The 27,228-nt window shown below is 40.7% G+C and overlaps 1 long non-coding RNA gene across 1 annotated transcript; it reads right to left on the minus strand.

Moving 5' to 3' along the window:
* Positions 1-1,915: 1,915 nt before the first annotated feature.
* LOC146394569 (uncharacterized) lies at positions 1,916-20,748 on the minus strand. The gene is made up of 3 exons (XR_014835343.1): positions 20,618-20,748; positions 2,182-2,243; positions 1,916-2,031 (listed from the first exon to the last, which is right to left on the minus strand). It is a non-coding gene; the product is annotated as an uncharacterized LOC146394569 (long non-coding RNA).
* Positions 20,749-27,228: the final 6,480 nt, after the last annotated feature.

Genomic DNA, 27,228 nt, shown 5'->3' on the forward strand with positions numbered 1-27,228 from the left:
GCTCAGTGGGTTAAGGATCTGGCGTTGCCATGAGCTGTGGTGTAGGTCGCAGATGTGGCTGGGATCCTGCATTGCTGTGGCTGTGGTGTGTAGGCCGGTGGCTACAGCTCTGATTCAACCCCTAGCCTGGGAACCTCCATGTGCCAAAGTTACAGCCCTAAGAAGACAGAGAAAGAAAGCAAGAAAGCAAGAAAGCAAGAAAGCAAGCAAGCAAGCAAGCAAGCAAGCAAGCAAGAAAGAAAGAAAGAAAGAAGGAGAGAGAGGGAGAGAGAGAGAGAAAGAAAGAAAGAAAGAAAGAGCTAGAATGGGCCTAGGAATTTTCATTTTCAGCAGCAAGCCTCAACCCAACTGTCATGCCAGTTTTCTGAAGATCTCAGACCACAATTTGGGAAAAAACTGATTTAATTGAAATATCTTCCCCAATGAAAAACCAGTTCATGACAGAACATTTTTTTTTCTCTATACAAATGGGAATTTAATAAATGATCATAGTGGCATTTCGCTTATTGGTTATGAGGTATTAGGATTATTAGATATTAATTTGAAAATAAAATAATATTAGATTTAAGAGGCACCTTCATTTTACCATTCTTGGAATCTCTTAGGCCCAGCTGCCTTAGAGGAAAAAAAAAATCATAATACATTTAAAAATTTATTTGCCACAACATTGTAAATCAACTATACTTCAATTTTCTTGTTGTTTTTTGATTGTTTTTATTTTTATTTTTTTGCTTTTGGGGGCCACACCCACCACAGCATATAGAACTGCTCAGGCTAGGGGTTGAATCAGAGCTGCAGCTACAGGCCTACACCACAGCCACAGCAACTCAGGATCCAAGCCACATCTGCGACCTGCACCACAGCTCACGGCAATGCTGGATCCTTAATCCACTGAGAGAGGCCAGGGATCGAACCCGTATCTACATGGATACTAGTCAGGTTCGTTACCGTTGAGGCACAATGGGAACTCCAAATATATTTAATTTAAAAAATAATTAAAAAAATTTTTTTTCTTTTTAGGGCCTTACCCACGGCATATGGAGGTTTCCAAGCTAGGAGTCAAATCGGTGCTATAGCTGCTGGCCTATGCCGCAGCCACAGCAACACCAGAACTGAGCCGCGTCTTCGACCTACACCACAGCTCACCACAACTCCAGATCCTTAACCCACTGAGCGAGGTCAGGAATCAAAGCGGCATCCTCAACCTACTATGGCAGGCTCTTAACCCACTGAGCCACCACGGGAACTCAAACAATGAATTATATGTGAAATTATTCTCTAGGAATTCCCTGATGGTGAAGAGGGTTAAGCATCAGCAGTCACTGCTATGGCACAGGTTCAATCTCTGGACCAGGAACATGAGTGGGCATGCAGTGGGCACAGCCAAAAAAAAAAAAAAAGAAAGAAAGAAAATAAATAAATTCTTCTCTAGAATTTCTCCTCTAGGAAATACAAAGATTTCAAATGCGATATAAGGCAAACTTTTCCTAATGCCTTTTTTTTTTTGTCTTTTTGCCATTTTTAGGGCCGCTCCCGTGGCATATGGAGGTTCCCAGGCTAGGGGTCTAATTGGAGCTGTAGCCACCAGCCACAGCCACAGCCACAGTAACGCAGGATCCGAGCAGCATCTGCAATCTACACTACAGCTCACGGCAACGCCAGGTCCTGAACTCACTGAGGGAGGCCAGGGATCAAACTCAAAGTCCTTATGGATACTAGTCAAGTTCATTACCGCTGAGCCACAACAGGAACTCCTGGATAGTATTTCTGTAGGAAGTGGTGAAACGTTACTTTTTGACAGAGTTGAATCACAGTTGACTTCAAACATTTACCAGAAAGAAGCATATACATACCAGCGTGTATAGGAGGTGTTCTATTGTTTCCTTGTGAAAATTTGGAAGGAGATTCATTCTGATTGTACCAATGACTCTTAGCCCCCTGGTGATGAATCCAGTGATGTGTCTGCAGTCACCACACAGCTGCTACATTTTGTTAACAATGAAGTTGGCTCCATGTGCTTGCTTTATTCTGCTGCAGAACAGAAAATATATGACGCGATTATGCAGGTATCCCTCAAAGGAAAGAGCGCGTGCATTCCAAAAAAGTGGGCTATAAAGTAAATTTAGCTTAAATGAATCCGACTTAGCCATTGACTTCTATCACAGAATCTGAAATACATACCGCAGGGGCGGGAGAATTGATGCTTGGATGTAGTATATTTAAACTTAATAATGCAGCAGTGCCTGTAATGAGACATATTCAAAGAGAAAATAATAACTCTCTGATAAAATATTAACAATAATGCATTCATACTGAACATAAGTCACATTATTTTAAAACTACTGCAAGTAGAACTATAAACAGTGCCAAATTCCAGAAGCTTAATTATCTGCTTCGCATGTGGTTTCCAAGATGCAATCAGCTCTTAAACTTCCAGTTTACCAGCCTTCAACTACAAAATACTTCATTTAAAAATGTTTATGTCCAAAGTAATTATTTTACCTTTTTTATCCCATTCTGGAATGGGAAAGGACAATTAATGTTCTTCTGCCCTTGAAAATTCTACCTTCTGGCTGGGAAGAAGGGTGACATAGATGCATTCATTCATTCATTCATCTGAATGCCTCCTGTGTCTCAGACATTCTACTAGTTGCTGAGGTTGGTTAAGAAAATAAAATGCAGAGTTCCCATTGTGGCTCAATGGTTAAGAACCTGACTCGTATCCATGAGGACAAGGGTTCGATCCCTGGGTTAAGGCTCCAGCGTTGCTGTGGCTGTGGCTGGTAGCTGCAGCTTCGATTGGACCCCTAGCCTGGGAATTTCCATGTGCTTAGGTGCATCCCTAAAAAGCAAAAAGAAAAAGAAAATGCAAAGGTCCTGTTTCCGGGGAGAACGATAAGAAAGCAGACAACTGTCCTCCAGAGCTCAGAGAGAGTTAAGCACAAGAAGTTAGTACAACCCATAGGAAGTGCACTTAACACAGACCTCTGAAAAATGATGCCACATTGGAGCAGTTAATGCAAGATCTCAAACTGGTGGCCTTAAGGCGCCATCCAACCTGAAGGTGTTTTAGCTGGGCCTGCTTAGGGGTTTTCTGTTTGTTTGTTTTCTTTTTTTTTTAAAGAGCTAACATTTGTCAATTGGAAGATTTCACACACACACACACACACACACACACACACACACACACATACACACTCAGTTTTCTGGCTTTTCTTGAAAACCCAAACAATCTGACAGTATTAGATCCACATTTCCATGTGGCAACGTTTGGTAGAATTGAGCAGTAGCTATCCCTTTTTAGTTCGAGAGCTAGTACCAATCCTTACTACTTCTTGCTGCGCCAATGTTGGGAATGAGAATCAGTCACCATTCATCAGTACACCTCAATTGTGGCTTTCCTAGTAGTAGAGGTCTTTCTCAGAACCTATCTTTCTATATCAAGAAGAAAAATGAGGCGTTCCCTTCGTGGCTCAGTGGTTAATGAATCTGACTCGGAACCATGAGGTTGCGGGTTCGATCCCTGGCCTCGATCAGGGGGTTAAGGATCTGGCATTGCTGTGAGCTGTGGTGTAGGTCGCAGACGTGGCTCGGATCTGGTGTTGCTGTGGCTCTGGTGTAGGCCGGTGGCTACAGCTCCGATTCGACCCCTCGCCTGGGAATCTCCATATGCAGCGGGAGCGGCCCTAGAAAAGGCAAAAAAAAAAAAAAAAAAAAAAAGAAGAAGAAGAAAAGAAAAATGAAAGGTAGACCAAGATGGCCACTTTTTTCACAAAAAGAAGAGTGAGCATGTTACTCCTATTTGGACTTCACCGATTACATTAGAGTCTGAAACTCTTGTTGTAAGGACCAGTAGGAATTAGTCAAATGGAGAATGAGACAGGGATGTAAGAAGAGTATAAGGAACAGCATGGACAAAAGGATGGCCGTGTAGCCAATGGGTGGGACTGCAGATATTTCAGCATGAAGTGTGTGTGGGGAGCTATATAATGAAAAAGCAAGAGATGAGCCAGAAAGAAGTCTAAGCCAGTCCTCTTCCAGGACGAAATTGTGACTAACGGCTTTGAGGAAGTGATTTCACATCAACCCAAGCCTACTTCTTCATTCCAGACAGCAAGGCAAGCCCATATTACCACTTGCTTTGGGTTTCAGATAGGAGTGTCAGATAAAATATGGGATACCCAGTTAAATTTCAATTTCAGGACAACAAAGAATTTCAGTTTTTAGTATAATAGTTGGGACATACTTACACTAAAAAATTAGGAGTTCCCTGGTGGCTCAGTGGGTTAAGGACCCAGCATGGTCACTGGAGCAGCTTTGGTTGCTGCTGTGATGTGGGTTTGATCCCTGGCCTGGGAACTTCCACATGCTGTAGGTGTGGCCCAAAAATTAATAAATAAAAATTTTTTAAAAAATTATTCATTGCTGGAATTCCCGTCATGGCTCAATGGAAATGAATCTGACTAGGAACCATGAGGTTGCAGGTTCGATCCCTGGCCTTGCTCAGTAGGTTAAGGATCCGGCGTTGCCATGAGCTGTGGTGTAGGTTGCAGACACGGCTCGGATCCCAAGTTGCTGTGGCTCTGGTGTAGGCCGGTGGCTACAGCTCCAATTGCACCCCTTGCCTGGAATCTCCATATGCCATGGGTGAGGCCCTAAAAAGACAGAAGACAAAAGACAAAAAAAAAAAATTTTTTTGATTGCTTATCTGAAGTTCAAATTTAACTGGATGACTGGTACTTTTATTTGCTAAATCAGGTGACATTTGATGGCTAGGTCCTACTAGGGTGATTATTTCTATTTCCATATAAAACACAGTCATCAAATTATTACTTTAAAAATAAGATTTATTGGAGTAGGAGTTCCCATTGTGGCTCAGCAGGTTAAGAACCTGACATAGTGTCCATGAGGATGCAGGTTCGATCCCTGGCCTCACTCAGTGGGTGAAGGATCCAGCGTTGCCGCAAGCTGCAGCATAGGTGCAGATTCAGCTTGGATGTGTGTTGCTGTACATACGGTGTAGGCTGGCGGCTGCAGCTCTGATTCAATGCCTAGCCCAGGAACTTCCATATGCCACAGGTGTGGCCATAAAAAGAAAAAAAAATTTATTGGGGTATATGTTGTATTATCTTCAGGTTTATAGCAAAGTGAATCAGTTATACATATATCCATTCTTTTTTTCCACATAAGCTTTTATAGAACACTGAGTAGAATTCCCTGTGCTGTACAGTAGGTCCTTGTTAGTTATCTACTTTATATCAAATTTTCACTTGAAAATAAAGGTGTCCTCTGAGACATCCCAAAATAACCTTAGTGTGTTAGTGGAAAATTAACAATTCTCTTTGTATTGATCTGCTTCTCACCATATGTGGCCTTAACTTTCTTTAGACATCTTAATTCTCATCTGTCTCGCATTCAACACTGCGACACGGCGAAATTGCCGAGGGAGTCTATAAGCTATTGGTGACCTACATAGAGAAGAAAGAAATGGACAGAAGAGAACATGATATGAAGACTCTAAAACAAAAGACATACTCTCTGAGCTAGCCTCACACAGCTCAAGACTGCCAGCTCCTAAAGATTTAGGGGCTTAAATAAGAAATGATACTTGTGGAGTTCCCGTCATGGCGCAGTGGTTAATGAATCCGACTAGGAACCATGAGGTTACGGATTCAATCCCTGGCCTTGCTCTGTGGGTTAAGGATCTGGCATTGCCACGGGCTGTGGTGTAGGCAGCAGACACAGCTCAGATCTGCTGTTGCTGTGGCTGTGGTGTAGGCCGGCAGCTTCAGCTCTGATTTGACCCTTAGCCTGAGAACTTCCATATGCTGCATAGGCGGCCATCGAAGGACAAAAAAAAAAAAAAAAAAAAGTTTTTTTTTTTTTTTTGAGAGCTCGAAAGAGGTCCTCCAAGTCAGAGACTGCATAACAGAGATGGTACCAGCGTGACAGTAAACTGAGAAAAGTTAAATGTGACTCTGATCGTTCTGGTCTGAGTGACTAAAGTCATGGGGAAATTATTACCTAAAGTAAAAAAAATATTCAGCAGTTATAGTAGGTGTGACAGAGATAATAATTAGTTTGGTGAAATGAAGAGTAATTACCATGGGATTAAATTAACTCAAGAACATAGGATGGTTTCAAATAGTAAAAATGTTCTGATTAAGACTTAAGACTTTTTATGAAATTATCTTTCTTTCTGAGGAATAACTTTTAAGCGTCAATCTCTCCTAGGAAGGACTAGAGAAGGAAGTATTAAAATATTACAAAGTCAGAGTTCTCCTGTGGCACAGCAGATTAAAGATCCAGCATTGTCACTTCTGTGACTTGGGTCACTGCTCTAGCACGGGTTCAATCCCTGGCCCAGTAGCTTCCCCATGCCACAGGTGTGGCCAAAACAATATAAAATTTATTTATATATGTGTGTGTATATATATATATATATATATAGAGAGAGAGAGAGAGAGAGAGAGAGAGAGTGTTCCCGTTGTGGCTCAGTGGTAACAAACCCAACTAGTATGCATGAGGATGCAGGTTTGATCCCTGGCCTTGATCAGTACGTTAAGCATCTGGCGTTGCTCAGATCCGGCATTGCTGTGGCTATGGCATAGGCCGGCAGCTGCAGCTCCAGTTCGACCCCTAGCCTGGGAACTTCCATATGTCACAGGTGCAGCCGTATATAACAAAGACACACTGAAGCAGAGAGCAAGGTGTTTGGTTTTTTTAATATTCTCAATGTTTATAGGTGTTGGATATGACATTCCAATTTCACTATTACAAATAGTCTAAGGCAAATGCAAATAAAAATCCTAACGCAGTTCTTATACTCCAGAAAGAAAAAAATGAAAAAAAAAAAAAGATAATATCAACTGCTAATAGGTATATGGAGCACGTGGCTCTCCCATGCACTGCTGGTACAACCACTTCAGATTAACCATTTGATAGTATTTACTAAAGATGAACATATATCAGTGACTCCACTCCCAGGTAAAACACTAACACATGGAGTTCCCTTCGTGGCTCAGCTGTTAATGGAACCCGACTAGGATCCATGAGGATGGCCTGGATCAGTGGGTTAAGGATCCCGCGTTGAGGTGAGCTGTGGTGTAGGTCGCAGGGCTCGGGTCCTGCGTTGCTGTGGCTGTGGTGTAGGCCGGCAGCTGTAGCTCTGATTGGACCCCTAGCCTGGGAACTTCTATATGCTGCAGGTGCGGCCCTCAAAAGTGAAAAACAAACAAAGCACCCACACATGTTCATAACATCATTTTCTATAAAAACCTCCAACTAGAAATAACACAAATGTCCATCAATGGTGGAAGAGTTAAATAAATCTACTTAACGAGTTCATACAATGGAATACTATAAAGCAAGAATAACCAGCTGTGACTCAGTAGGTTAAGAATCCGACTGCAGTGGTTCGGGTCACTACAGAGGTGTGGGTTCGCTCCCCAGCCCAGTGCAGTGGGTTAAAGGATCTGGTGTTGCTGCAGTGCTGCTGTAGGTCGCAGCTGTGGCTCCTTTTCAATCTCTGGCCCGGGAACGTCCATATGCCACAGGTGTGGCCAAAAAAAAAAGAACGATGGGAGTTCCCGTCGTGGCTCAATGGTTAACGAATCCGACTAGGAACCATGAGGTTGTGGGTTCGATCCCTGGCCTTGCTCAGTGGGTTAAGGATCTGCCGTTGCCGTGAGCTGTGGTATAGGTCGCAGACACAGCTTGGATCCCATGTTGTTGTGGCTGTGGTGTAGGCCGGTGGCTACAGCTCCGATTGGACCCCTAGCCTGGGAATCTCCATATGCTGTGGGAGCGGCCCTAGAAAAGACAAAAACAAAAACAAAACGAACAAACAAAAAAAAAGAATGATGAGCTACAATAATGCATAACAGTCTGACGGAATATCACAAACATAAGGTTGAGCAAAAGAAGCCAGACCGCAGAATATAATATGTACCACGTGATTCCATTTATATAAAGCAAGAGTCATCAAACTACAGCCCATGGACTGGACACATGTTTTTGCAATTAAAGTTTTATAGAAACACAGTCACACTCATTCGTGAATGTATAAGCTGCTTTAGCACTACAACTGCAGAACTGCGTAGTTGTGACAGAGACCATCTGGCTGGCAAGCCTAAAATATTTATTACCTAGCTCTTTAAAAGAAAATATACAATGTTCAAAAATAGGCACAGTTAATATATGCTGGTAGAAGTGAGGACCCAGAAATCTGTAAATACTATTATGAGTTTGTCCTTAAAACCACAAAAGAAAATTTCACCTAGACCACAGATGTGGCAACTACAACAAATAAGAATTTCTGATTTTTATTCATCAGTGTTGTTGATATCATTGTGCCCTCTTTAAGACCGGTTTCCATGGACACACTTAAAAGGATCGAAGTAAAGGTAACATTAGTTCAGAAAATATTGTCTCTGTAAATTTCAGACTAATTCAACCAAGGGCAATTTTAAAACACACACACATGCACATCCCACAAGTGACATTTGGTACTGTTTAGAGATTTTGGTTGTCACAATTGGAGAAGAGAGTGCTATTGGTATCGAGCGGATAGAGGCCAGGGACTCTGCTGAACATTCTGCAGTGCACAGGATGCCTCCCTTTATTAATTACCTAGCCCTGGAGTTCCTGTTGTGGCTCAGCAGGTTAAGAACCCGACTAGTGTCCATGAGGATGCGGGTTCAATCCCCGGCCTCGCTCAGTGGGTTAAGGATCCGGCGTTGCCGTACACTGTGGTGTGGGTCACAGATTCGGCTCTGATCTGGCATTGCTGTGGCTGTGGTGCAGGCCAGCAGCTCCAGCTCCAACTTGACCCCTAGCCTGGGAACTTCCATATGCCGTGAGTACTGCCCTAAAAAAAAAAAGAATAACTACCTAGTTCCAAATATGAATAGTTACTCAAGTCGAGAAACACTGGTTTGATGAAAGCCCTAATAAATTTAATGACCCTAAAAGTCAGATATAAATGGTAATAATGGCAATATAAGACTAAAGCAATGCTGTCCAATAGAACTTTCTGCAGTGATGGAAAATTTCATTATCTGCGCTATTCACTAGCCATTACCTAGACTGGGTATAGAGCACTTGAAATATGGCTAGTGCCATTTAGGTATCGAATGTTTAGCTTATTTAATTTTCATAAAGTCGAGTTAAATAAGGTTAGTGACTACCATACTAGACAGGACTAGAGCATAGACTCAAAGATGGATTCCTTGTGTGAATCTTTGAGGTCAATCACCAGCTATGACTTCGGTGAAGTCCTTTGTGCTTTCATTTTCTCATCTGGAAAAGGGAACTTAGGGTAGGACCGAGGTTAAAGGATTGTTGTGCCCATTAAGAGAGTCAGTGAATGTCCCCGATCTCCTCTGATCTCAGAAGCTAAGCAGGGTCGGGCCTGGTTAGTCCTGGAGCTCCTGTTGTGGCTCATCTGGTAATGAACCTGACAAGCATCCAAGAGGACGCAGGGTCAATCCCCGGCCTTGCTCGGTGGGGTAAGGATCCGGCGTTGCCCGTGAGCTGTGATGTAAGTAGAAGACACGGCTCGGATCCTGTGTTGCTGTGGCTGTGGCATAGGCCAGCGGCTTCAGCTCTGATTGAACCCCTAGCCTGGGAGTCTCCATATGCTGCAGGTGCAACCCTAAAAAGACCAAAAAAAAGGGTCAGTGTGTGAAAGGCATTCATAACAAGGAAGGCCTAGGCACATAGCAGATATACATATATTATATATACATATATATATAAAGAATATATATATATAAAGAATTATTAACATATACCCACCTACCATTTTGCCTTATTTACTTTAGATTATTTTTCAAATTTTTGAGCATTTTAAAACTTTTTATTATGGAAAAAATTGAACATCTGCATAAGTGGATAGAATAGTGTAATGAATATCCATCACCCAGCTTCAATAATCATTAACATTTTGCCAATACTGCCATTCCAGTTCTCTTAAGAAAATTAAACTTGATGGATGCAGTTAAAACTAAGATTTTAATCATGAATTAGCTTTGCAATTTTTAAAATATCTTTTCTGAACTGTGTGTGATTGGGTCACTTTGCTGTACAACAGAAATTGAAGAAACATTGGTAATCAATTATACTTCAATAAAATAAATAAAATAACTTTTCTGCATCTATTGAACGTTATATATATTATATATATATATATTTCTCTTTTAATCTGTTATTTTGGTGCACTGCATTGATAGATTTTCTGATGATGTGTTCTTTGCAGTTCTATGGTAAATCCTACTTGGTCATGAATTATTATAATTTTCATATATTGTTAGATTTGTGAGGCTAGTGTTTTACTTAGGATATTTACATCACTGTTCATAACATCAAACTTGTTTATAACTCACTTTCTCCTGTAATCTCCATCTTGTTTTGGTATTAATGTTATAAATTCTCATACAATGAATTAGATATTGAAAAGAATATATATTCTCTATTTCTTGTACAAGGTTTTACATTGAATACTAGTTCAAGCTCTAAGTTCTATATTCAAAGTCTAATTTTATATATTTTTTGTCCACACATTTTTTTTGGCCACAGCGTGCAATGGCTTAATACGAGATCTCAATTCCCAGACCAGGAATTGAACCCAGGCTGCACCAGTGAAAGCCCTGAGTCCCTAACCACTGGTCCACCAGGGAACTCCCTAGGTTCTAAATATTTGTTTTTAATATTCTTACTTTTTTTTGGTTTTTGCAATCTATCAGTATAAATCATAAGAGTTTTGTTAAATTTTCACAATATAATCATTAATTATAAATTTCTCCTTATAATTCCATCCATTTAAAATTATGTTGTTGGTTGAATAAAATTCAAGAAATGATTCCATCACTTTAAAACTTTCTATGTTACTTCGTTTAGCTATGACTTTTATAAGCTGTATATAGCTGGATTTTGTTTTATTTACTCAATCTGCCAGTTTCAGTCATTTGTTGAGTTTATCTGCAAACATTTCTGATGATTACTGATACACCTGGACCAATTTTATCCTAGCATTTTTTTTAAGATGCTTTTTCTCTTCTTTTCTTTTCCTGCCTCTGCTTGCTTGAGAATTACAGATTGCATTTCTGTGATTTTAGTGGTTACCCTTAGTGTTTATATCCATATTTAAGTACATACTTTTCCAAGAAAATCTAAAGTTAGTTGGTATTTTTAATCCCCCTTTGAACACATCACAGATTTTAATCTTTAACTCTATTGAAAAACCTCTCCCACTATAACATTTATGTTGTTATCTAGAGTTTCATTTTTACTTCTTAAATTCAATAAGTTGTTTTCTTCTTAAGGTAATAGTCATCAGGTGATTAAATTTATTGACATATTTTGTCAATTTCTATTCTCATTGCTATTTCCTATACCACATGCCTTCCCTCTGGGCTCATTTTTATTCTCACTGAAGTACATTCTGTAATAATTCTTACAGTGAAAATCTGTGAGCGACAAATTCTTCTAGCACATTGATATGTCTTTTTGTCTTTTTTTTTTAGGGCCGCACCCGCAACATATGGAGGTTCCCAGGCTAGGGGTCGGAGATGTAGCTGCCGGTCTACACCACAGCTCATGGTAATACGGGATCCTTAACCCACTGATCGAGGTCAGGGATCGAACCCACAACCTCATGGTTCCCAGTCAGATTTGTTTCCACTGCGCCACTACGGGAACTCCGCATGTTGGTGTGAAAAGGTCCTTGTTTTATCCTCGGCTTTTTAAAATGATATTTTAACAGGAAATAAATGTCCAAGTTCCAGTTATGTCCTGTCAATAACCTGAAAATACCCATTATCTATTGATGTCAGGAGGCATATGCTAGTTCGATTAATTGCTGGACCTTTGAAAGTAAGCTTTTACTCTCTGCAATAACCTTCTATATTTTCTCTCTAGCTGATGCTTTGCAATTTTTATCCTGTTTGGGACTCAGCACTTGTGATGTAAAGACTCATGTCTTCAATTTTAGAGACTTATCAGCTTTTATATCTTGAAAGAGCACCCCTCTGCCATTTCCCCCACTCTCTTACTTTAGAATACCTGCTTCTATTTCTTACTTTTTGTCCTTTGTCTTTTTAGGGCCCCACCCACGGCATATGGAGGTTTCCAGGCCAGGGGTCGAATTGGAGCTGCAGCCACCGGCCTACACCACAGCCACAGCAACATTAGATGCAAGCAGCGTCTGCAACCTACACCACAGCTCACGGCAACGCCAGATCCTTAACCAACTCAGCGAGGCCAGGGATCAAACCCGCGTTCTCGTGGATCCAAGTTGGGTTCATTAACCACTGAGCCACCATGAGAACTCCTAGAATTCCTGCTTTTAATCCTCCATGTCTTGTAACTACCCTTCCGTGTATATTTTTAATCTTCTTTTCTCTTTGTGCTCTATTTTAGAGGAATTCGTCAGAACTACTTTTCAATTCAGAAAAGTGTCCCTTTAACTGTATCTAATCTAGAGTTTATCCCATCTAGTATGTTTAAAATGTTTCAGTTCTACTTAAAAATGCATAATTTTAAAAATTAATTTAAAGGTGCACAATTATGAGAAAAAGAATGCATATATATATATATATATATGACTGGGTCACTTTGCTATACAGCAGAAATTAGCACAACATTGTAAATCAACTATAATTTAAAAAATGCATAATTGATTCTTTTTCATATCTACCTCTTCTTATTTCTCTTCTGCTTATTTTTAGTCATAATTCCATGCATTTCTTTTATTTTTATAATGGTTTTTATTTTTTCCATTATAGCTGGTTTACAGTGTTCTGTCAATTTTCTACTGTCCAGCAAGGTGACCTAGTCGCTCATACACGTATACATTCTTTTTAATTCCATGCACTTCTGAATAAAAATTATTCTTTCATTATGCTCTTCGGGCATCCTAATATTGTTAGTTTAAAGTCTTTGTTTTATAAGTTATTATTGCCTGCAGTAAATTTCTTATCAGGTTGTTGATTTATAGTTCATCTTTCTTGGCCTGGATTTCTGGATGTGTTTTTGGCATTTTGGCCGTTGGCATCTTTTGTCTTTTTTTTTTTTTTTTTTTTTTTTTTTTTAGCCACCCCCATGGCATGTGGAAGTTCCCGGGGCCAGGGATCAAACTCGCACCATAGCCACCCAAGCCACTGCAGTTACAACCCCAGATCCTTAACTCGATGAGCCACAAGAGAACTCCTCAGTAGGATCTTTTGAATGGCCAGTGGGTGGGCCTCCTCCCTTTTCTTTTTCCTATCCTCTCTAGAATTTCTGATGTCCCCTTCACTCCAGGTCCCCTTCACTCCACTCCCAGTTGGAGTGGAGTACAAAATCAGGTTTTATGATGGCATTTTCAAGGTCTTCTCAGATAGTGTCCAATGGGTGACATAATTCATTTCCAGGTGCCAAGGCAGCATCTGTGTCCTCTCACCATTCTAGATTTATAGCTTGCTAAAAGTCCTAGCCTCTAAAACTTTTTGGCAATAGCTTTTCTCCCCCCTCAGTCTTTTTACTAGATAAAGAGGTGCCGCTCCAGCCATTGGCTTTAAGCGGAGACCCTGTTGACCGTCTTCCTTCTTGTATGGGTTCTATTAACTCCCTTAACTCTGCAGAACAACGATCCGCTTCCAGACCCAGAGCCTCCAAATCCTGAGGCTTCATGACCCCCATCATTTGCTATCTGTTCTTTTTCTGCCCAAGCAGCTGTTTATCTTGCTTTTAAGTCTGGCTTTTTTTTTTTTTTTTCCTTTTTCACTTTTATGACATGCAAAGACACACACACACACACATTTTTTTTCCCCTTTTTACGGCCACACCCGCAGCATATGGAAGTTCCCAGGCTAGGGGTCGAATGAGAGCTGCAGCTACCCATCCTAGCCACAATCGTGGCAACACCAGATCTGAACCGTATCTGCAACCCACACTGCAGCTTGCGGCAATGTGGATCCCTTAATCCACTGAGGGAGGCCAGGGCTCAAACCCACATCCTCATGGATACTAGTCGGGTTCTTTATCCGCTGAGCCACAGCAGGAACTCCTATGACATATTACTTATTGACAGTATGAATTTAGACTGGAGAGGGTCTATTGTGTGCTATCTTACCAGGAAGCCAAATTCTATAACTTTTCACAAGTTGTTCCTTTGTCTATAACCTTCCAGCACTGGTCTGCCTCCAGACTGTCAAAACTGCTCTGAAGCCGCTTTCTTGTAAACTCTTTCTAGATATATTACATCTATATCATGGACATTTTTCTGCTCTGCCTTTACTGTATTGTAAGTATGTGTCTTGATATCTGTTCTCTTAAGGGCCTGAACCATGTTTCATAATTGTCTTTAGACCCTCTGGAATCTAGCAGACTGTCTAGTGCAGAGTAGGTGCTCGATAAAAGTTTGTTTTATAAAACTGAATAGAAGGGAGCAAAGACCTCAAACGAATTCCTGAGAACTGTGTTTTAAACACTTATGCCCAGCCTCCTAAAGCCATTGTGTTGCCTTACTGCTGTCTGAATAGAAACTTCAATTAGAAAGGAAATGGAGACGACAGATTCAGGAAATATTTCACAGCAGAGTCACCGGGACTTGCTGACATATTAGATATGGTGGAGGAAGAAGTCGCTAGAATAAGATTTTTTAACTCTGGTAATTAGGCATCTAATGACAGTGTTGGCCAAGACAGTGAAAACTTTGGAAAAAGCAGATGTGTAGGAAACAAGAGTTTACTGCGTTTGAGAAACTTTGCACACTTCACATGTATGCCTAACATTTCCATAGGGGTGTTATATTTATAAACATTCGAGAAAAATCTCTGATCACAAATTTTCCTCTGGGATGTAAATGGTGTGATATTTTGATAAAGTTATTGGAAATTATCCACAACAATTTAGGAAATGTAATAAATAAAAACATCTTGTGTAAAATTGTCATTCTCCCAGAGTTTGCATAATCTCTCTTGATGAGGCATATAACTGTTGAAGCATTTGCTTAATTGATAATTTGTGCATAATTTTCTAAACTTTGGAACATAATTATCATCACTTGTGTCTCAGTTAACACTGAAATGAAACACTTTGGTGAAATGTTTTAGACACTAACAAAGTTTTAAAGACAGCAAATAAGGAAGGGAGAGAAAAATTTGCATTAACATAAGAACAGCAGGCTTCTGTCAAGCTCCATACAGCTTAGCATGTCTCAGGGTAAAATAAATTTGGACATAATCAGGGCATTAATCTAAAGCAAAATTTAGCACAGTTTAAATGAGTTAAACCAAGACCAGATGATTTTAGTTTTAATTCCAATTTCCTATTACCTATTTGAATGTGGACAAGGCATTTAAAATCGCCACACCTCAGTCTCCTTATCTTTCAAAGGAATTATCATTCAGGATCCTTCCAATTCTGCCAGTGTGCTATTTAAACATCTGAACTCTACCTAACCCTCTTGTTTTTCAATTTCTCATTCATGAATACCCAGCCTGCTCACCTCGTGTTGGGAGAATTTAAATGAAATAATTTATACAGGAGTTTCGCAAAGTTAAAAATGTTTTGCAAATGTAAAGTGTAATAATGATGTAGGATTTAAAAATCATGCTGATGAAATTTTTTGGAATCTGAACGAAACTCAGCTTGGCTATGAGCAGAACCTTACTTCACAAATTGTCAAAATAAGGCACAAAGGAGATATAATAAAAGAGAATGTTAGCACTGCAAAGGACCTTAGACATCACTCAGATTAAGAAAGTGAATTCCAGGAGTTCCCTGGTGGCCTGGCAATTGTCACTGCTGTGGCATGGTTTCGGTCTGGCCCCAGAACTTCAGCATGCTGTGGGCGAAACCAAAAAAAAAAAGAAAGAAAGAAAGAAAGAAAGTAAGTTTCAGAGATGGGGTTATGGGGTTCCAAAATGTCACACAGAAAGTAAAATAACAGAAAGTCCTAGCCACAGCAATCAGACAAGCAAAAGAAATAAAAGGTATCCAAATTGGAAGAAAAGAGGTGAATTTGTCACCAAGGCAGATGACATGACACTATATATAGAAAACCCTAAGGACTCCAGATAAAAACTATTGAACCAACCAATGACTTCAGCGAAGTAGCAGGATACAAGAGTAACATTCAGAAATCAGTTGCATTTCTGTATACTAGTGGTGAAATATTAGAAAAAGAACATAAAAATATAATACCTATTAAAATTACACCCCCCAAAAATTAAATACCTAGGAATAAACCTGACCAAGGAAGTGAAAGACTTATATGCTGAGAACTATAAAATATTAATCAAGGAAATTAAAGAGGATTCAAAGAGGAGTTCCCTTTGTGGCTTAGCAGTTAACAAACCTTACTAGGATCCATGAGGATGTGGATTTCATCCCTGGCCTCGCTCAGTGGGTTAAGGATCTGGCATTGCTGTGAGCTATGATGCAGGTCACACACTCAGCTCGGATCTCTTGTTGCTGTGGCTGTGGGGTAGGCTGGTGGCTGCAGCTCCAATTCAACCCCTAGCCTGGGAACCTCCATATGCCATGGGTATGGCCCTAAAATAGAAAAAAAAAAAATTAAAGAGGATTCAAAGAAATGGAAATATATCCACTCTCCTGGATTGGAAGAATTAATATTGTTAAAATGGCCATACTACCCAAAGCAATCTACAGATTTAATGCAATCCTTATCAAATTACCCATGACATTTTTCACAGAACTAGAACAAACAATCCAAAAATGTATATAGAACCATAAAGGACCCAGAATTGCCAAGGCAATCCTGAGGGGGGAAAAAAAGGCAGGAGGCATAATTCTCCCAGACTTCATACAATATTACAAAGCTACAGTAATCAAGAAAGTATAGTACTGGTAACAAAAACAGATATACAAACCAATGGAACAGAATAGGGAACCCAGAAATAAACCCAGACACCTATGGTCAATTAGTCTTGGACAAAGGAGGCAAGAATACAAAATTGGAAAAAGACAGTCTCTTTAGCAAGTGGTGCTGGGAAAACTGAACAGCTGCATGTAAATCAATGAAAGTAGAACATACCCTCACACCATGCACAAAAATAAACTCGAAATGGCTTAAAGACTTAAACATAAGGCAAAACACCATAAAACTCCTAGAAGAGAACATAGGCAAAATATTCTCTGACATCAACCATACAAATGTTTTGCACAGCAAAGGAAACCATTAAAAAAAATAGTTGCAAACAATGCAACCAACAAGGGCTTAATCTCGAAAATATATAAACAACTCATACAACTCAACAGCAAAAAACACCAAACAACCCAATTGAAAAATGGGCAGAAGACCTGAATAGACATTTCTCCAAAGAAGACATATGGATGGTCAACAGGCACATGAAAAAATGCTGAACATCATTAATTATTAGAGAAATGCAAACCAAAACTACAATGAGGTACCACCTCTCACTGGTCAGAATGGCTATAATTAATGTCTACAAATAACCAATGCTCGATAGGGTGTGGAGAGAAGGGAACCCTCCTACACTATTAGTGGGAATGTCAATTGCTACAACCCCTGTGGAAAACAGTATGGAGGTACCTCAGAAAACTAACTATAGAACTACGGTATTATCCAGCAATCCCATTCCTGGGCATATATCCGGACAAAACTTTCATTCAAAAAGATACATGTACCCATATGTTCATTGTAGCACTATCCACGATAGCCAAGACATGGAAACAACCTAAATGTCCATCAACAGATGAAGGGAAAAAGAAAATGTGGTATATATACACAATGGAATACCACTCGGCCATAAAAAATAACAAAATAATGCCATTTGCAGCAACATGGATGCAACTAGAGACTCTCATTCTAAGTGAAGTAAGTCAGAAAGAGAAAGACACATACCATATGATATTACTTATATCTGGAATCTAATATGTGGCACAAATGAACCTATCGACAGGAAAGAAACAAACTCATGGATGTGGAAAACAGACTTGTGGTTGCCAAGGGGGAGAGGGAGAGAGTAGAATGGAACTGGGAGTTTGGGGTTAATAGATGCAAATTATTGCATTTGGAATGGATTAGCAATGAGATCCTACTGTATAGCACAGGGAACTATATCCAATTACTTGTGATAGAATATGATAGAGAATAATGTGAGAAAAAGAATGTATATACTTTTTGCCATTTCTAGGGCCGCTTCTGCGGCATATGGAGGTTCCCAGGCTAGGGGTCTAATCAGAACTGTAGCCATCACCCTACGCCAGAGCTACAGCAATGTGGGATCCAAGCCGCGTCTGTGACCTACACCATCCGGTGTTGCCATGAGCTGTGGTGTAGATTGCAAATGTGGCTTAGATCCCAAGATGTCAGCTGTAGCTCCTATTCGACCCCTAGCCTGGGAACCTCCATATGCCAGGGGTTCGGCCCTAAAATGATTAAATAAATAAATAATTTTTAAAAACCCTACATGTATACATCATTCTGTTAGGAAAATATGCAGAGATGCAAGGAAGCCTCTCTCGCCCTAGATCTCACCACTTTGCTTAGGAAATTACACACTTTGGTGGCTAGCTTCTATCTGATGACTAAGCTATAGCATTGCATATTTATCGACATGCAAACTGTAAACAACTTTTCCACCCTGGAGGCCTCATCTTCTTTGTCAAGATTTGATACCTGATTTTGCCAAAACATTACAGTAGTTTTTAACTACAGTTGAATGAGATCCTAGAGATGTTCTCAGGTTACAAATGAGAAAACCAAGGCTAGGGAATTCCTGTTGTGGCTCAGCGGCAATGAAACCAGCTCGGATCCTTGAGGACGTGGGTTCAACCTCTGGCCTGGCTCAGTGGGTTAAGGATCCAGCATTGCCGTGAGCTGTGGTGTAGGTCACAATCACAGATGCAGCTTGGATCCTGTGTGGCTGTGGCTGTGGCCGTAGGCAGTTAGCTGCAACGCTGATTCGACTCCTAGCCTGGGAACTTCCATATGCCACGGGTGTGGCTGAAATGGACCAAAGAAAACAAAAACAAAACCAAAACAAAACAAAAAGGGAAAGAGAAGAAAATCAAGGCTAAGCTATTTTAAGTACCTGCTCAAGGTCACACAGCTGCCTAGGGAAAGAGCTGTGTCATTCTACTGGTTTAAACGGGCTAGGAAAATATGCCTATATTGGTAAAATAGTTTGTATAGTATACTATTCTAAACCATTTTATATATATATATATATATATATATATATATATATATATACATATATATATATATATGTATATATATATTTTTTTTCCCCTTTTCTTTTTGGCCACACCCATTGCATGAAGAAGTTCCAGGGCCAGGGAATGAACCCTTGCCACAGCAGTGACCCAAGCTCCAGCAATGACAACACCGGATCCTTAACCCACTATGCCACCTGGGAACTCCCAAATCATTATGTGTTTAATGATGACACATTTTGGAGAAAAGCAAAACATTCTCCTTCAGTATGAAACAAAGGGCAGTCATCAGATCTGTTAAACTCTAGCTTGCTTGATAAATAATATCCTATAATCTGCCTTCACTGACTAAGCTTGCTTTAATTATTTTTACAAATTGCACACCCTCCAAGCTTCATGTAGTAAAAATAATATATCATGGGGAGTTTCCACTGTGGCTCAGCGGGTTAAGAATCCAACAGTATCCATGAGGATTCGGGATTGATCTGGCATTGCCGGAAGCTTCGGTATAGGTTGCAGATGTAGCTGGGACCTGGAGTTGCTGTGGCTGTGGTGTAGGCTGGCAGCTGCAGCTCCAATTCAACCTCTAACCTGGGAACTTCCAGATGCTACAGGTGTGGCCATTAAAAAAGATGGGAGTTCCCATCGTGGCTCAGTGGAAACGAATCTGACTAGTATCCACGAGGACCCAGGTTCGATCCCTGGCCTCTCTTAGTGGGTTAAGGATCTGGTGTTGCCATGATCCCACATCACTGTGGCTGTGGTGTAGGCTGGCAGCTGTAGCTCCAATTCGACCCCTTGCCTGGGAATCTCCATATGCCGCAGGCGTGCCCTAAAAAGACAAAAAAAAAAAAGGTTAAAATGGTAAATTGCGTTATGCATATTTTACCAAAATAATTAATGAATTAATATGTAAAGAAATAAAACTTTAAAAAACACACAAAACCAAAATGTAAATTGCTTACAGATACACACACACACACACACACACACACACACACACATTACATCCACTTTAAGGTGATAATTCACGGCCTAGGTTTTATCTTAAACCATCTTAAACATCCCCTCCGATTTTGGTAAAAAGTCTGTGTGTGCATCAATGCCCAATAAAGATCTAAACAGAAACTTATTATCAAGAGTTACCTCCGACTGGTCGGGGGAGCTACAGGGAGAATTTCAAGAATCACAGGTCCAGGTTATCACCTGTGTTTCTGACCATCTCAGCATAAATCAGAGGTTCCCACAACCCCTTCCTCAGGCTCGGTTAATTTACCCGAGAGGCTCACAGAAATTAGAGAAACATTTTCTTTACTAGATGACAGGTTTATCATAAAAGGATATAACGCAAGAGCAACCAGATGGAAGAGGTGCGTTAGGCAAGGAAGAGGGAAACAGTGCAGGGCTTCAGTGCCCTCTCTGAGCTCACCACCATGTCGCAGTCTCCACGTGTTGACCAACCTAGAAACCCATCCTTTTGGGGTTTTATGGCAGCTTTATTTTCTAGGTATAATTGATTAAGTCAATGGCCAGTGGTGATCACTGCAGCTTCCAAACTCTCTCCCCTCCCCAGAAGTGGCGGTGGAGAGCCTGAAAATGACAACCCTCTAATCACAGGTTGGTTCCCCTGGCAACCAAGCCCTCCTCCTTAGGTTACCTAAGGATTTGCCAAAAGCTGACTCATTAACATAAACTCAGGTGCGCTTCTATGAATAACAAAAGCCACCCATTCCACCTTTGTCATTCTTATTATTTAGGAAATTCCAAGAGTTTTAAGAGCTCAGTGCCAGCAAGGAGGATGAAGACCAAATATATATTTCTTATTGTCAATCACAACATCACAGTATTTTAAAATTTTTCATGATAAAAAGCTCTTTTAAGTGAAAAAAAAACCTAAATATCAAAAACAAAACTATGAAAAAAACGGGAAGTAAATAAAAGCGAACATTTGTTTAAATCGTGGTGTTGGAAAGTCTTCCTAAGGAAAACAAAAATCCAGAAGCTTCAACGGGAAAGATTTACAGATTAAACAAAATAACAATTTTAAGTTTACATATGGCAAAAGCTCCTAAAAACAAAATTGAAAAACAAGAACAAAAGATTAGCAGAAAATATGTTTAACATATACAACAAACAAACGAATAAATTAAAACCCCTATTTTAAGATTTCCTATAGATTGTCAATAAAAGACTGGAAAAATATGTACAAAGGATATTAACTAGTAAATAAGGGTGATAAAATGAAGTTAAAACAATGCTTTTTTTAAATATAGCCTTTTGCCCTAAATTCCCTATCTCTAGTGATAAAGATGCTTTCCACCCTCCTGGTACAGGAAGGGTATTTTTTCTTTTTTTTTGACAAATTTATTAGTTTGCAGTAGAAAAAGCAAAAGTCCAAAAGCTTTGATTCTTCAATAAAAACCAAGCCTCTTGATTAGAGAGCAGCCAGACTGCTCTCTCCCTTCCTCCAAACAGCCCACCCTACTACTAAGGCACTTGAGAAAAGGGAGGCAGAGAAATCTCAGAAAGGCCCTAAATCCCGGAGAGGGCCAGTGCTGCCCACCAAGTCCCTTCAGCCACACAGCCCAGCAAGGAAAGAGCTGGCAGAGACCTCTGCAGGGAGGGTAGTTTTTACATAGGAGATTTATCTCCTGCCTTCTGGGGAACAAAAAAGCATCAGAGTGTTGTTGTATCAGCTCTTTCTTTCTGTCTGTCTGTCTGTCTTTTTTAGGGCTTCACCTGCAGCATGTGGAGGTTCCCAGGCTAGGGGTTCAATCAGAGCTGTAGCCGCCGGCCTACACCACAGTCACAGCAACATAGGATCCGAGCGGTGTCTGTGACCCACACCACAGACCACAGCTCATAACAACGCCGGATCCTTAACCCACTGAGCAAAGCCAGGGATGGAACCCACGTCCTTATGGATTCTAGTCAGATTCCTTTCCACTGAGCCACAACGGGAACTCCTCTTTCTTTTTCTGAAAAAAATTTTTTATTGAAATCTAATTCATTTACAATGTTGTGTTTATTTCTGCTGCATGGCTAAGTGACTCAGTAGTTATACCCTTTATCGTATTCTTTTCCGTTCGGGTTTATCATAGGCTATTGAATCTAGTTCCTTGTGCTCCAGCTGTTTCTTAAGTGCTTTTAAGTCAAGATAATCAGTATGTCAAAGTGGCAGTATTTGGGGGTAACAAATACTGAACCTCTATACATCCCCAAATCAATCAGGATGGTCATGGGTAAATAGTATATGGTGAAACCAGACTATGGAATACTACACAGCCTTTAAAAAGAACGAAGTCAACAACAACAACAGCAAAAGATACCCAAGATATATTGTCAAGTGAAACAAATTTGCAAATTAATATGTATAGTGTAATTACACAAATATGGTACTCCTTAATTTCCGCAGCATTACTCTTATATTACCCACGCTTCAAAAAATAAATCTCTGCTACTACAACTCATCCTGAAGAATCCTGAGAATGCCTCAAAAGACCTCAGCCTGGGAATTCCTGCTGTGGCGCAATGGTTTCATGATCTGGCTTGTCTCTGTGGAGGTGCCAGTTCCACCCCCAGCCCGGCCCAGTGGGTTAAGGATCTGGCATTGCTGCAGCTGTGGAGTAGGTCATGGCTCCGGCTTGGATTTGATCCCTGGCCTAGGAACTTTCATATGCCTCAGGGGCAGCCGAAAAAGAAAAAAAAAAAAAAAAAAAAAAAAAAAACTCCTCCTAGAGCATGCTGTGTTGAATTGCCCACATGAGAAGCATCTTTCTCAGAAATCAATGGCAGAAAATTGAAGTCTGATGGCAAGACTTCTGACTGGAAATATGTTCGTTTTCTCTGAACACACCATTTTCATCCATATGTCTGTTTTTCTTGCCCAGCATTTCCACCTGCCCATTGACATATTATTTCCTCTCTTCCGAAGAAGACTACCGTATCTCTGTGTACCCAGAGCAATTTCAAGTGTAATGCAGGGCCTTTGTTTTACCTTAGGCCATCTTGAACAGTCCCTCTAATTTTGGTAAAAATGTGTGTGTGTGTGTGTGTGTGTGTGATCTGAAAGGAAACTCATCATATTATTCTCAGCAGTTACCACTGAATAAAGGAATTAGGCTTGAAGTGTAAATGAAAGGGAGAATTTCACTTTTTATTCTATAAACGCCTATATTGTTAGAGTTAAAATAAGCCTGGAGTTATGCAAATGAAATATAATGCATATACTATGTTCTACTGCATTTACAATTTCAAGACAATTTAAATCAACCAAATAACTTGCCTGAGATTTTCAGTGGGACCCAGACTCTGCTACTTAGAACCTCAGGCAAGCCTTCCTCTCAAAAGCCTTCGTTCTTACCGTGGACACCGTCACAGGATTATCCATCTTACTTCAGACGAATGCTGTGAGTGCCAGAAAATTCTGACTCAAAATGCTTAAACAGTAAGAGAATTTCTTATCCCACATAGCAAGAAGTCTAGAGGTAGGCGGGTTGTGGGGCTGGTTAAGAAAAAAGAAAAAAAAAGCATGATTACTCCATCAAGGATCTGAGCTGTTTCTGCCTCTCCACACCCTCATCTTCAGGATGCTGGCTTTGCCCTCAGGCTGCTTCTCCACGTGGGTGCAAGAGGGCTGCTGAGATCCGGATATCACATCTGGAAGTGGCTTATTCTGAGGAAGAAAAGCCCTCTCTAGTACTATTGTCTCTTCCTTAGGAGCCAGGAAACCTCTCTTGGAGACCCCTCAGTAGGCTTCCCTTAGCATATCATTTGCCAGAGTTACCTTAAGTTGCCCATTTCTAAACCAGTCATTGGCACGAGGAATGGATTCGCACGACTAGCTTAGAATGATCAGAATCCACTGCAGGCTCTCCTTGCCACTCTAGAAACTGGGAATAGGGATCGTTTCCCTTGAAGCAGGTGGTTGTGTAGACAGGGTAGGGCTCTTGGGGAGGAATAGTCAGAAAGGAAGGGATGCAGGATAGGAGCCCCACACTGCGGATGCTGGTCCTGGAGCCTGTCAATCTCGTCCTGTTCCAAACTATATTCTTTGCTTATCTTTCAGGCAGAATCTGACCTTCCTCATGTACTTCCTACTTCAGGGAATGATCTTGTCAGCTGCCCAAGTTGGAAAGCAGCAAATTGTCATGCTGTTCCTCCTCTCCCCCCTCTTCTCAATCTGCTAGACAATCTTGTTTGTTTGTTTGTTTGTTTGGTCTTTTTGTCTTTTTTAGGGCCTCACCCGCGGCATATGGAGGTTCCCAGGCTAGGGATCTAATCGGAGCTACAGCTGCCGGCTATGCCACAGCCACAGCCACAGCCACAAGGGATCTGAGCCGTGTCTTCGACCTACACCACAGCTCATGGCAGCCTTGGATCCTTAACCCACTGAGCGAGGCCAGGGATCGAACCCACAACCTCATGGTTCCTAGTCGGATTCGTTTCTGCTGCGCCATGACGGGAACTCCATCTTTCTTTCTTTCTTTCTTCCTCCCTCTCTCTCTCTCTTTCTTTCTTTCTAATGGCTGCACCATGGGCATAGGGGATTGAACCACACGTTCACGGCAACTCAAGCAGCTGCAGTTGGATTCTTAACCCCCTGTGCCACAGCGGGAACTCCAGATCTCTTTTCTTTTCTTTTTTTTTTTTTAATTTTTTTTAATTTTTAGGACCGCAGATGTGGCCTATGGAAATTCCCAGGCTAGGGGTTCAATCGGAGCTGCAGCTGCCAGCCTACCCACAGCCATAGCAACATGGGATCTGAGCCACAGCTCATGGCAACACCAGATCCTTAACCAACTGAGCTGGGCCAGGGATTGAACCCGCATCTTCATGATACTAGTCGGGTTGGTAACTGTCTGAGCCACAACAGGAACTCCCAGATCTATTTTCTTAACAAAATAAAATATTAAGACATTGAAACACCCTATCTCATGCACCCAGATCCAGTTCTTTCCCTGGAGGAATCACTATCCTCAATTTGGTGTTTCTTAGTTCCATACAGGTGTGTGTGTATGTATGTATGTATGTATATATATGTATATAAAACATATATATACATATGTATATGCATTTATAGGTATCTGCATGTGTAAACAATGTGTGATAGTGTTGTACTTGTTTTTAAACTTCATGTTACACATTTTCTCCAGCAACTTGCCTTTTTGTACAACATTATACTTTTGGGGCTGATCCAGGTTTACACATGTAGCTATAGTTCATTCATTTTCATAGCTGTGTGTGTGGGATTCTTTACATGACGATGTTGTCAAATTTTCATTTCCTTCTTGGTGGACATTTTTACTGCCTCCATTTTTTCACTGTTGTAAATAACATTGTGAAGTTCCCATCGTGGCTCAGCAGTTAACGAACCCGACTAGCATCCATGAGGACACAGGTTCGATTCCTGGCCTCGCTCAGTGGGTTAAGGGTCCAGTGTTGCTGTGAGCTGTGGTGTAGGTCGCAGATGCGGCTCGGATCCTGCATGGCTGTGGCTGTGGTGTAGGCCGGCAGCTGCAGCTCTGATTGGACCCCTAGCCTGGGAACCTCCATGTGCCGCGGGTGTGGCCCTAAAAATCAACAAATAAATAAATAAATAACATTGCAGTAAATATCAGCGTAAATATCTTCTTACGTGTATGCACAAGAGTTTCTACCTGGGCTAGAATTGCTGGGCCATAGGCAGTGCGCATCTTCAGCGTTATTGCATTGGTCTCCTAATAGATGGTACCACCTCACCCTGCATCGCTCCTGTGAGAGTTTTCTTTGCTCTACATCCTCCTCTCCATAGGGTTTGACCGGTGTTACCATCCCCGTCTCCAACCCCGGCCGTGGAGGAAAGCAATCATTTCTCTGAATTCTGTCCCCATGAAATATTAGCCATTTTTCACCTTTGCTCATATTATAGGCAAAAAAAGGTCCCTATTGATGATGTCTAAACACATCTTGATCCATTTTTTCTAATTATAAAGACAACACAAATTATTTTAGAAAATTTGAAAATGTAGACAAGCAAAAAAAAGAACATACCCTTTAATCTCATCACTCAAATATAATACCAAATAATAGCTGACATCTGTTGAATTCTTACTTTGTATATACCTAGGACAGATTGTGATACTAATATTTCCATAAACAAGATTCACTAATAGATATTTAATATACTTGTGATACATGTGTGTATATATATATGAATGTATTAATATACATATGTATATATTTCACCTTTACAAAAAAATCATTACTTTGTTTTGGGTCATGCCCGCAGTATGTGGAAGTTCCCAGGGACTGAATCTGCACCAGAGCAGTGACCTGAGCCACAGCAGTGACAACACTAGATCCTTAACCCACTGTGCCACAAGGGAACTCCCAATGACTACATTTTATAAACTGATTTTTTCCACCTAACAAATAAGTCACAATTGTTTTCTCATATTATCTGTGTTCTGGCCCGGAGAGTGTTATTTAAAGACTTCCTCATTCATTTCCATCTGTCTCCCTTCACCATCCAGAAACCAAGCACCAGACTGAGCCCAGCAACCAGTCCTAGGACTCTGGTTTGCTGCTGGCTGCATACAGAGGTGCAACTGCCTCAGTGCCACAGGGAAGTGGAATCAACACAGGACTCTCGGTACTCGGTACTCACTACTCCTACCTCTGCCTTAGAGCCTTCTGCTGGGAACTACCTACCCTGTCTATCCATAGGACAATATAACATGCAACTCCTTTTATTTATTTTTTTATGATTTTTATTTTTTCCATTATAGTTGGTTTACAGTGTTCTGTCCATTTCTACTGCACAGCAAAGTAACCCAGTCTTACATATATATTCTTTTTCTCACATTATCCTCCCTCATCTTCCATCACAAGTGACTGGATAGAGTTTCCAATGCTGAACAGCAGGATCTCATTGCTTATCCACTCCAAATGCAATAGCTTGCATCTATTAACCCCAGATCTGAAGTCTGTCCCATTCCCTCCCCCTCCCCCTTGGCAACCACAAGTCTGTTCTCCAAGTCCATGAGTTTCTTTTCTGTG

Source organism: Sus scrofa, chromosome X (assembly GCF_054392235.1).
Source record: "Sus scrofa isolate SSC_HxYL_T2T_F1_AM1 chromosome X, Sscrofa_HxYL_maternal_Yorkshire_Landrace_v2.0, whole genome shotgun sequence".
Classification (NCBI taxonomy): Eukaryota; Metazoa; Chordata; class Mammalia; order Artiodactyla; family Suidae; genus Sus; species Sus scrofa.